The sequence below is a fragment of the Tachyglossus aculeatus genome, unplaced genomic scaffold (assembly GCF_015852505.1).
Source record: "Tachyglossus aculeatus isolate mTacAcu1 unplaced genomic scaffold, mTacAcu1.pri scaffold_163_arrow_ctg1, whole genome shotgun sequence".
Classification (NCBI taxonomy): domain Eukaryota; kingdom Metazoa; phylum Chordata; class Mammalia; order Monotremata; family Tachyglossidae; genus Tachyglossus; species Tachyglossus aculeatus.
Genome location: NW_024044886.1, coordinates 360,100 through 370,305, shown reverse-complemented (window position 1 = coordinate 370,305; position 10,206 = coordinate 360,100).

Here is a 10,206-nt window from a genome sequence, read left to right as displayed (position 1 = left end):
CTCCATCTCCCCTACTTACCACAGGACTACAAATGTCTTCCATCTGATAGGGTCAGGGGCACGAGAGCAAACTGGTAGAAGAGGAATAAAATTAAGGTGACAACAAATCCTATCTGATTTTCTCCGACCTCAGTATCCCCTTCCTTTCCTTATGCCGACCTTGTTTCTCCTTCATCCTCCTCAGTCTCCTCTAGGTCCATCCCCCCTACAAGCAGAAACAGCGTGGCCTGGTGGATAGAGCTCGGGCCTGGGAGTTGGCAGTCCCAACACTGCCACTTGTCTGCTGTGTGACCTGGGACAAGGGGCTTAATTTCTCTCTTTCTCAGCTACCTCATCTATAAAATGGGGATTAAGCCTGTGAGCCCCATTTGTGACAGGGACTGTGTCCAACCTGATGTAGCTTGTATGTACCCCGGTGCTTAGTACAGTGCCTGGCACACAGTCAACACTTAAACACTATAAAAAGTTTAAAATGCAGAGGGTGAGCAGAAGGGTCTCCCCATTGTTTGGACCTGTGGAATGGAGAAACTGGCCCTCCCACAGAACTGGTGATGGTGGTCACTCCTCCTTCTTGATGTCATTTCGCTGACTCTCTGAACTATTTGTGAAAGATAAAATTATCAATTTTAATGTGTTTTATTACTCATTACACCCACTGCAGCTATTAGACTGAGGCAGAGAGGCCCAGTGTAAAAAGCACGGATCAGAAGGCCTGGGTTCTGATCCCAGCTCCACCACTTGCCTGCTGGATGCTGTTGGGCAAGTAACTTCACTTCTGTGTGCCTCAGTTCCCTCATCTATGAAATGGGGATTAAATGTCTATTCTCTCTCAAACTGTGAGCTCTACGTGGAACAGGGACCGTGTATGACCAGATTACCTTGTATTTTCCCCAGTGCTACGAACAGTGCTTGATATGTAGTAAGTGTTTAACAAATACCACAGTTTTGTAGAGTGTGCCCAGAGACTGGGTTTTAGTTTCCAAGCACTTCATACAGTCCACTGCAGATTGTAAGCACCTTAAGGGCAGGAATTGTGTCTACCACATCAATTCTACTCTCTAAACCATTTAGAGGTCTCTGCAAGCAGTAAGTGCTTAGAAATTATCCACTAGGCCACACTGAGAAGCAGCATGTCCTGGTCGAAAGATATTAGGACTGGGAACCAGAGGAACCTGAGTTTTAATCCTGACCCTGCCAAATGTCTGCTTTGTGTCCTCAAGCAAATAGCTTGACTTCTCTGTGCCTTAGTAACTTCATCTGTAAATATGAGGATTAAGACTATAAGCCCCACATTGGGAAAGGGACTGAGTCCGACCTGATTATCTTGTATCTACCCCAATGCTTAGAACTGTGCTTAGCACATAGTAAGCGCTCAACAAGTACCAAAGTTATCATTACTACTATCAACCCCGTGATGACCACAGTGATTGGCACAGAGTAAAACCTGCCAGGTCTTACTTTATTCATCTCCTCTCCCAGCCCCATAGCACTTATGTACATATCTGTCATTTCTTTATTTATTCATATTAATGTCTGTCACGCCCTCTAGACCGTAAACTCATTGTAGGCAGACAATGTGTCTGTTTAATGTCATGTCGTACCATCCCAAGCACTTAGTACGGTGCTCAGTAAATACACTTGAATGAAAAAATTAATGAATGAACCTAAATGCTTAATAGAGTACTCTGCACATACTAAGCATGCAATAATAATAATAACAATGATAATGATATTTGTAAAACGCTTACTATGTGCACTGTTCTAAGCACTGGGGTAGATACAGGGTAATCAGGTTGTCCCACGTGGGGCTCACACTTTTAATCCCTATTTTACAGATGAGGTAACTGGGGCACAGAGAAGTGAAGTGATTTGCCCAAAGTCACACAGCTGATAAATGGCAGAGCCGGGATTAAAACCCACGTCCTTTTACTCCCAAGACCATGCTCTTTCCACTAAGCCTCACTGCTCAGTAAATACAGCTGACTGAGTGATTGTGGGCAGGAAACATATCTGCTAATTCTACTGTACTCTCTCAAATATTAGTACAGAGTTTTTCACGTAGTAAGTGCTCAATAAATACCATTGATTCATTAAGTCACTGATTGTGGGCAAGGAATGGGTCTGCTAATTCTATTGTATCGTACTCTCCCAAGGATAGAAGAGTGCTCAGAACATAGTAAGCACTCAATAAATAACACTGATTGTTTGATTAACTGCAAGGCTATCTGCTCCCTCCGTGCTACATTGCCATGTACACTGTAAGCTCGATGTGTGCAGGGAGTGTGTCTACCAATTCTGCTGTATGGGACTCTTCCAAGTGCTTAGTACAGTGTTCTGCGCACAGTAAGTGCTCAATAAACGGCACAGATCGATCGATTTGTTGATTCCTTATGGGCAGGGAATGTGTCCACCATCTGTGTTATATTATCCTCTTCCAAACTTTTAGTACACTGCTCTACACGCAGTAAGCGATTGGTGGATAGTATGATCGAATGAAGAGCCACACCTAAACTCCCCACAGGTCTGGACGTCCTGTACAGGTGTGTAGGGTGTTTCTGGGGGCTGAACCCCACTTTAAGAGATAATAATAAGAGAAGCCTGAGGATTCAGGATGTCTGCTAGTGCCGTCATCCTCCCAGATGGCACACTTCACTCTTCTAATGCCAACCTTATCACTCGACCTCCATCTTTGTACATATGTAATATTTTATTCATTTTATTAAATATGTGTATATATCTATAATTCTATTTATCTATTTTGATGCTATTGATGCCTGTCTACTTGTTTAGTTTTGTTGTCTGTGTCCCCCTTCTAGACTGTGAGCCCATTGTTGGGTAGGGGTTGTCTCTATCTGTTGCCGAATTGTACTTTCCAAGCAATTAGTACAGTGCTGTGCACACAGTGAGAACTTAATAAATGCGATTGATTGAATGAATGAATGAATGAATATCTCGTTGCCAATATCCTGCTTCTGGCCCAGAACACCCTCCCCCTTCACATAATAATAATGATGGTATTTATTAAGTACTTACTATGTGCCTAACACTGTTCTAAGCTCTGGGGTAGATACAAGGTAATCAGATTGTCCCACATGGGGCTCACAATCTTAATCCCCATTTTACAGATGAGGTTAACTGAGGCAAAGAGAAGTTAAGTGATTTGCTCAAGATCACACAGCAGGCAACGGGGGGAGCCGGGATTAGGACTCACGTCCTCTGACTCCCAAGCCCGGGCTCTTTCCACTAGGCCACGCTGCTTCTCTTCATATCCAACAGACAATGACTCTCCTCTCCTTCAAAGCCTTATTGAGGCCCATCTTATCTAAGAGGCCTTCCCTGATTAAGCCCTCCTTTCTTCTTCTCCCACTCCCTTCTGCGTCACCCTGACCTGCTCCCTTTATTCATCGCTCCTCCCAGCCCCACAGCACTGATGTCCATATCTGTATTTGATTTCTTTCTATCAATGTCTGTCTTCCCCTCTAGATTGTAAACTCGTTGTGGGCAGGAAATGTGACTTTATTTTTATATTGTACTCTCCCAAGCAAGCGATCCATAAATACAATTGACCGACTATTCCCCGCCAGCTCTTACGTACATTCAACTCCCTTCTCAGGCCCCCAGTTCCTCCCCCTCCTCCTTCCCTCACCCCCAACGATCTGGCCTCCTACTTCATTAACAAAATTCAATCCATGAGGTCCGACCTCCCCAAAGTCACTCCTCCCCTTTCTCCAACCTCCCGGGTCTCAACACTCTCTGCTACTCTCCCATCCTTCTCAGCAGTATCCTCGGAGGAGCTCTCCTCCCTCCTCTCAAGTGCTACTCCGGCCACCTGTGTTTCTGACCTCATTCCCTCTCATCTCATGAAATCTCTCGCCTTCTCCCCTCCTTAACTTCCATCTTCAACCGCTCACTTTCCACTGGTTCCTTCCCCTCTGCCTTCAAACACGCCCACGTCTCTCCCATCCTAAAAAAACCCTCTCTTGACCCAACCTCACCTTCTAGTTATCGCCCCATCTCCCTCCTACCATTCCTTTCCAAACTCCTTGAACGAGTTGTCTACACGCGCTGCCTCGAATTCCTCAACACCAACTCTCTCCTCGACCCCCTCCAGTCTGGCTTCCGTCCCCTACATTCCACGGAAACTGCCCTCCTGCTTGACCTCCTGCTTGCCAAATCCAACGGCTCTTACTTGATCCTAATCCTCCTCGACCTCTCAGCTGCCTTCGACACTGTGGACCACCCCCTTCTCCTCAACATGCTATCTGACCTTGGCTTCACATGCTCCATCCTCTTCTGGTTCTCCTCTTATCTCTCCGGTCGTTCATTCTCAGTCTCTTTTGCAGGCTCCTCCTCCCCCTCCCATCCCCTTACTGTGGGGGTTCCCCAAGGTTCAGTGCTTGGTTCCCTTCTGTTCTCGATATACACTCACTCCCTTGGTGACCTCATTCGCTCCCACGGCTTCAACTATCACCTCTATGCTGATGACACCCAGATCTACATCTCTGCCCCTGCTCTCTCCCCCTCTCTCCAGGCTCGCATCTCCTCCTGCCTTCAGGACATCTCCATCTGGATGTCTGCCCGCCACCTAAAACTCAACATGTCAAAGACTGAACTCCTTCTCTTCCCTCCCAAACCCTGCCCTCTCCCTGACTTTCCCATCTCTGTTGACGGCACTACCATCCTTCCCGTCTCACAAGCCCGCAACCTTGGTGTCATCCTCGACTCCGCTCTCTCATTCACCCCTCACATCCAAGCCGTGACCAAAACCTGCCGGTATCAGCTCCGCAACATTGCCAAGCTCCGCCCTTTCCTCTCCATCCAAACCGCTACCCTGCTCGTTCAAGCTCTCATCCTATCCCGTCTGGACTACTGTATCAGCCTTCTCTCTGATCTCCCATCCTCATGTCTCTCCCCACTTCAATCCACTCTTCATGCTGCTGCCCGGATTGTCTTTGTCCAGAAATGCTCTTGGCATGTTACTCCCCTCCTCAAAAATCTCCAGTGGCTACTAATCAATCTGCGCATCAGGCAGAAACTCCTCACCCTCGGCTATAAGGCTCTCCATCACCTTGCCCCCTCCTACCTCACCTCCCTTCTCTCCTTCTACAGCCCACCCCGCACCCTCCGCTCCTCTGCCGCTAATCTCCTCACCGTGCCTCGTTCTCGCCTTTCCCGCCATCGACCCCCGGCCCACGTCATCCCCAGGGCCTGGAATGCCTTCGCTCTGCCTATCCGCCAAGCTAGCTCTCTTCCTCCCTTCAAGACCCTACTGAGAGCTCACCCCCTCCAGGAGGCCTTCCCAGACTGAGCACCTTCCTTCCTCTCCCCCTCGTCCCCCTCTCCATCCCCCCATCTTACCCCCTTCCCTTCTCCACAGCACCTGTATATATGTATATATGTTTATACATATTTATTATTCTATTTATTTATTTTTTATTTTACTTGTTCATATCTATTCTATTTATTTAATTTTGTTAGTATGTTTGGTTTTGTTCTCTGTCTCCCACTTTTAGCCTGTGAGCCCACTGTTGGGTAGGGACTGTCTCTACATGTTGCCAACTTGTACTTCCCAAGCGCTTAGTACAGTGCTCTGCACACAGTAAGCGCTCAATAAATGCGATTGATTGATTGATTGATTCACTAACTGACTGACCATTTTGAGGTAATAGTAAGAAAAAGACCGACATCGCATCCTGGTGAGAGTTCGACCCTCTCCCGCTTGTCATGAGACGGTGAACCCCATATGTGACAGTTAAGGTGTCCTACTCAATTTTTTCCTATCCACCTCAGCGCTTAGCACAGTAAGAACACGTACTAAGTGCTTAACAAATACCATCGTTATTATTATTAATGGCTCTGACGGTCACAACGCCCCGCTCCGGTCCAGCCTCCCCTCAGCCTCTCCCGGAGTCCTCCACTCCGGGGACTGGGAACCAGAGGAAGTCAACAGCCAACCAAGAAGCCGAGGAAATCCCATGGTGGAATCCGATAATCCCACCTCCTGATTGCCCCCTGAGGACCATCCTGGAAGCAACAGACCCATCCCCAGTAGGGGATGTACTCAGGAAACTTCCCATCCATGACAAACACATCAGTTGGTTACTTAAACATGACTGAGAGGGTGACAGGTGGGCTGTGTGGTTGATTACAGAGGAAGCCAAGTCTCTGACCTATTCTCTGTTATTCTCGTGCGGCAGGGCCACCTACCCCAAATAGCTACCCCTGAGGAACACATGTAAGCAGCTGCTTTTTTGTTTGTTTTAATGGTATTTGTTAAGCACTTACTATGCGCCAGGCACTGCACTAAGCCCTGGGGTAGATGCAAGATAATCAGGTAGGGAATAGTCCCTGTCCCACATGGAACTCGCAGAGGGAGGACAGCCACTGAATCCGCATTTTAAAGAATAAAAAGAAACAAGTGAACAAAGAAGTAAATTGACATGTCCAAGGTCACAGAGCAGGCAAGAAGCAGAGCTGGAATTAAAACCTAGTCCGCTGGCTCCCAGGCCCGGCGTTTTCCCACTAGGCCACTCTAGGAATGATACTTCCTCCCTCTTCCTAGCTCACAGGGGTGTTATAAAGTCAAAGATAGGATGAACAACTTGAAAAGGCTTTGGAAAAAAAGTGCTATGTAATACTCGTTATAATTGCTATACATTCTACATAATATTATAACAATGACTGCTATGCAGAAAAATGACATTTATGAAGTACTTATTAGGGGATAAATGTTGAAGTAGATTCCAGCACTTAGAACAGTACTTTGCCCATAGTAAGCACCTAACAAATGCCATCATTATTATGCAAGATAAAAATACAATCTTAGAACAAGGCATGGGGGTGGTCTAATCTTTGCGTGTGTCTGTGCGTGTGCGTGTGCGTGTATGGTATTTGAAAAGCGCTTACTATGTGCCAGACATTGTACTAAGTGCTGGGTAGGTTCAAACTAATCAGTTTGTCACAGTCCCTGTCCCACCTGGGGCTCACAGTTAATCCTTACTTTAAGGATTAGAGGACTGAGGCACAAACAATTGAAGTACCTTGCCCAAAGTGACACAGTAGTTAAATGACAGAGCTAGAATTGGGGATAGAACCCTAATCCTCTGACTCCCAAGCCCAAGATCTTTCCACCGGGCCACCCTGTAATCACTCAATAGCATATATCACAGAGAGAGCATTGTTTGCTTGGGAGAACACGAAAGATTTAGAAGATACGAACCCCCCTCTTCATCGCCTCACTCACACACCTCGGGGAGTTAGAGCCAACTGAGCAATTACCTCTGTAGCTCCATTTTCCACAGTGCTCTGCACCCAGTAAGGTCTCAATATACACCATAATTTGATTGATTAATCAGAGGATTTTTGGATATGTAGCAAGAATCAGAAGGACCTGGGTTCTAATCCCAGCTACACCACCTGTCTGCTGCCTGATTTTGGGCAGGTCACTCAACTTCTCTGAGTCTCAGTTACCCCACCTGTATATGGGGAGATTAAGAGTGTGAGTCCCATGTGGGACAGGGACTGTGTCTAACCTGATTAACTTGTATCTGCCCCAGCACTTAGTTCAGTGTCTGGCATAGAGTAAGCTCTTAACAAATACCATGAGAGGAATGACTCTATCTGTATGAAATCTGTTAGTGTTTAGAGAATTATCCTGTTCATAGAATTACCCACTTTTAGTATTGTTATTTTTATTATTATTTGGTATAATTATTAAAATTTTGGTATTTGTTAAGCACTTCTTATGTGCCAAGCACTGTATTACACGCTGAGGCAGAAGCACGATAATCAAGTCAGACGCAGTCCCTGACCTACATGGGGCTCACCAGTCTAAAGGGAAGGGAGAGAAGGTATTTGGGGGCTTTTTTTTAAGGTATTTGTTTTGTGAAGTACTTACTATGTTCCAAGCACAGTGCTCCATCCTGGGTTAGATACAAGCTAATGTGAAAACTTGATAGCTGGAGTCACAGTTATGTGGAGAGAAGTTGAAGGGCTTAAAATAAAATGTCTCTTACTGGAAAGAAGGCGAGACATGAAGTCACGAAACCTGGCCTCTATTCTCAGCTCTGATAGCTCTGTGTGACCTCGTGCAAGTCACTTAACTTCTCTGGGCCTCAGTTTCCTCACCTGTAAAATGGGGATACAAGCGGTTAAAAGCCCTGCTCACCCTCTCTCTGTTGAACACAATGTAGGACAGGACCTGTGTCTGACCTGATTTTCTTGTATTTTTAATGGTATTTGTTAAATGCTTACTATGTGACCGTCACTGTTCTAAACACTGGGGTAGATAAAAGGTACTCAGGTTGGACAATACCCATGTACCACATGGGGCTAATTTTACAGATGAGGCAACTGAAGAGCAGAGAAGTGAAATGATTTGCCCAAGGTCAAACAGCAGACAAGTAAAGGAACAAGGATTAGAACCCTAGTCCTTCTGACTTCCAGGCCGCTTGGCAAATAGTGAATGTTTAACAAATACCACAATTATTCTTGCTACAAAGGTAATTTGAGGCCATAGCTTAGCCAGGCTTGATTATCCTCTATCTTCCCCAGTGCTCAGTACAGTTCTTAGCACATAGTAAGTGCTTAACAAATACCATAATTATTATATCATCATCAACATCAATGGGATTTATTAAGTACTTACTGTGGGTGCAGCACTGTACTAAGCACCTGGGAGAATACAACATAACAGAGGTGGCAGACACACTCGCTGCCCAAGACGAGCTTACATTCTAGAGGGAAAGACAGACATGAATATAAATAAATAAATAATACATAATTTATAGAAGTGCATGTAAGTGGTAATGGTTGCCCAGAGGCCACAGATCTGAGACCACAGGCAATGAGGAAGGGAGAAGGAGGTGGGGAAAAGATGGCTTAATCAGGGAAGGCCTCTTGGAGAAGACGTGCCTTCAGTAAGGCTTTAAATGTGGGGAGAGTGGGGGTCTGGAGGGGGAAGGAGTTCCAGGTGAGGGGGAAGGTGTGCGAAAGTGGTCACCGGCGAGAAAGATGAGATCGGGGCACCGTGAATGGCCTGGCGGTAGAGGAACGGAGTGAATAGGCTGGGCTGCAGTAGGGAGACCTATGAAGTGAGGTAGGGTAGGGGGAGTTGACTACATGCTTTAAAGTCAATGGCTAGGAGTTTCTGTTTGATGCAGAAGTGGATAGGAGACCACTGAAGGTTCTTGAGGAGTGGGGAAACATGACCTGAACCTTTTTTGTAGAAAAATGATCCGGGTAACAGATTGAAGTGGGGAGAAATAGGGGGCGAGGAGGGGCAGGGAAGTCAGCGAGGAGACTGATGTAGGAGTCAAGGCCGGGTGAATAGGAGGGTCCCAGAGGCTGACCTTGCGGGGAGGGAGAAGTGGAGGCCGGGGCGGGGAGATAACGTGGGTCCCGGACTCTCGCAGGCTGTAAACTCACCATTCAGCTATTCGAAAGAGCCCCGTGAGAGCCATCCAGCCATCAATCAATCAATCGTACTTATTGATGGGTTCTGTGGGCCCGTAGTCTCTGTTGCTGAATTGTACTTTCCAAGTGCTTAGTACAGTGCTCCGCACACATTAAGCTCTCAATACGATTGAATGAATGAATGCTTGATGCTATTGTGGAAAGTTTTGGGAATCTCGGTCTGGGGGCTTGTGAGGGACACACACATACACACACACTCATACTCCCTGCACACGTATATGTTCACACTTTTATGCCCTCACTCTCACACGTCTGCTTTCAAACACACACTCCCAAATATTTCTCACGCTGACACCTATAACTCCAAAGATTCACATACCCACACACATACAAACCAGCACTCATCCTCACATACACATATACACACTCACATATACACAGTTGAAAGAAGAAGGAAAGGAGAAGGGAGGGGGAGGAGGAAGAGAAGGAGAAGAAGAAGAAGAAAAAGAAGAAGAAGAATGGTGTTAAGAATAGTAGTAATAGTAGTAGTAGTAGTAGTAGTAGTAGTAGTAGTAGTAGTAGTAATGGTAGTAGTAAACTACTTCTATTGTTTCCTCAGTTTCTCTCACTACTCCCAAGTGAATATCGTCCAGGGTTCGGTTCCCAGAGCCAGGGACGACAGAGAAGACCGAAGAAGAAGACAACGGCTCTTCCTTTGATCTGGACCACCAGCTCTCCTTCTCGCTTTCCCCACCAGCTCGGCCTCCTTCCTTCCTCCCACCCCCAGTTCTG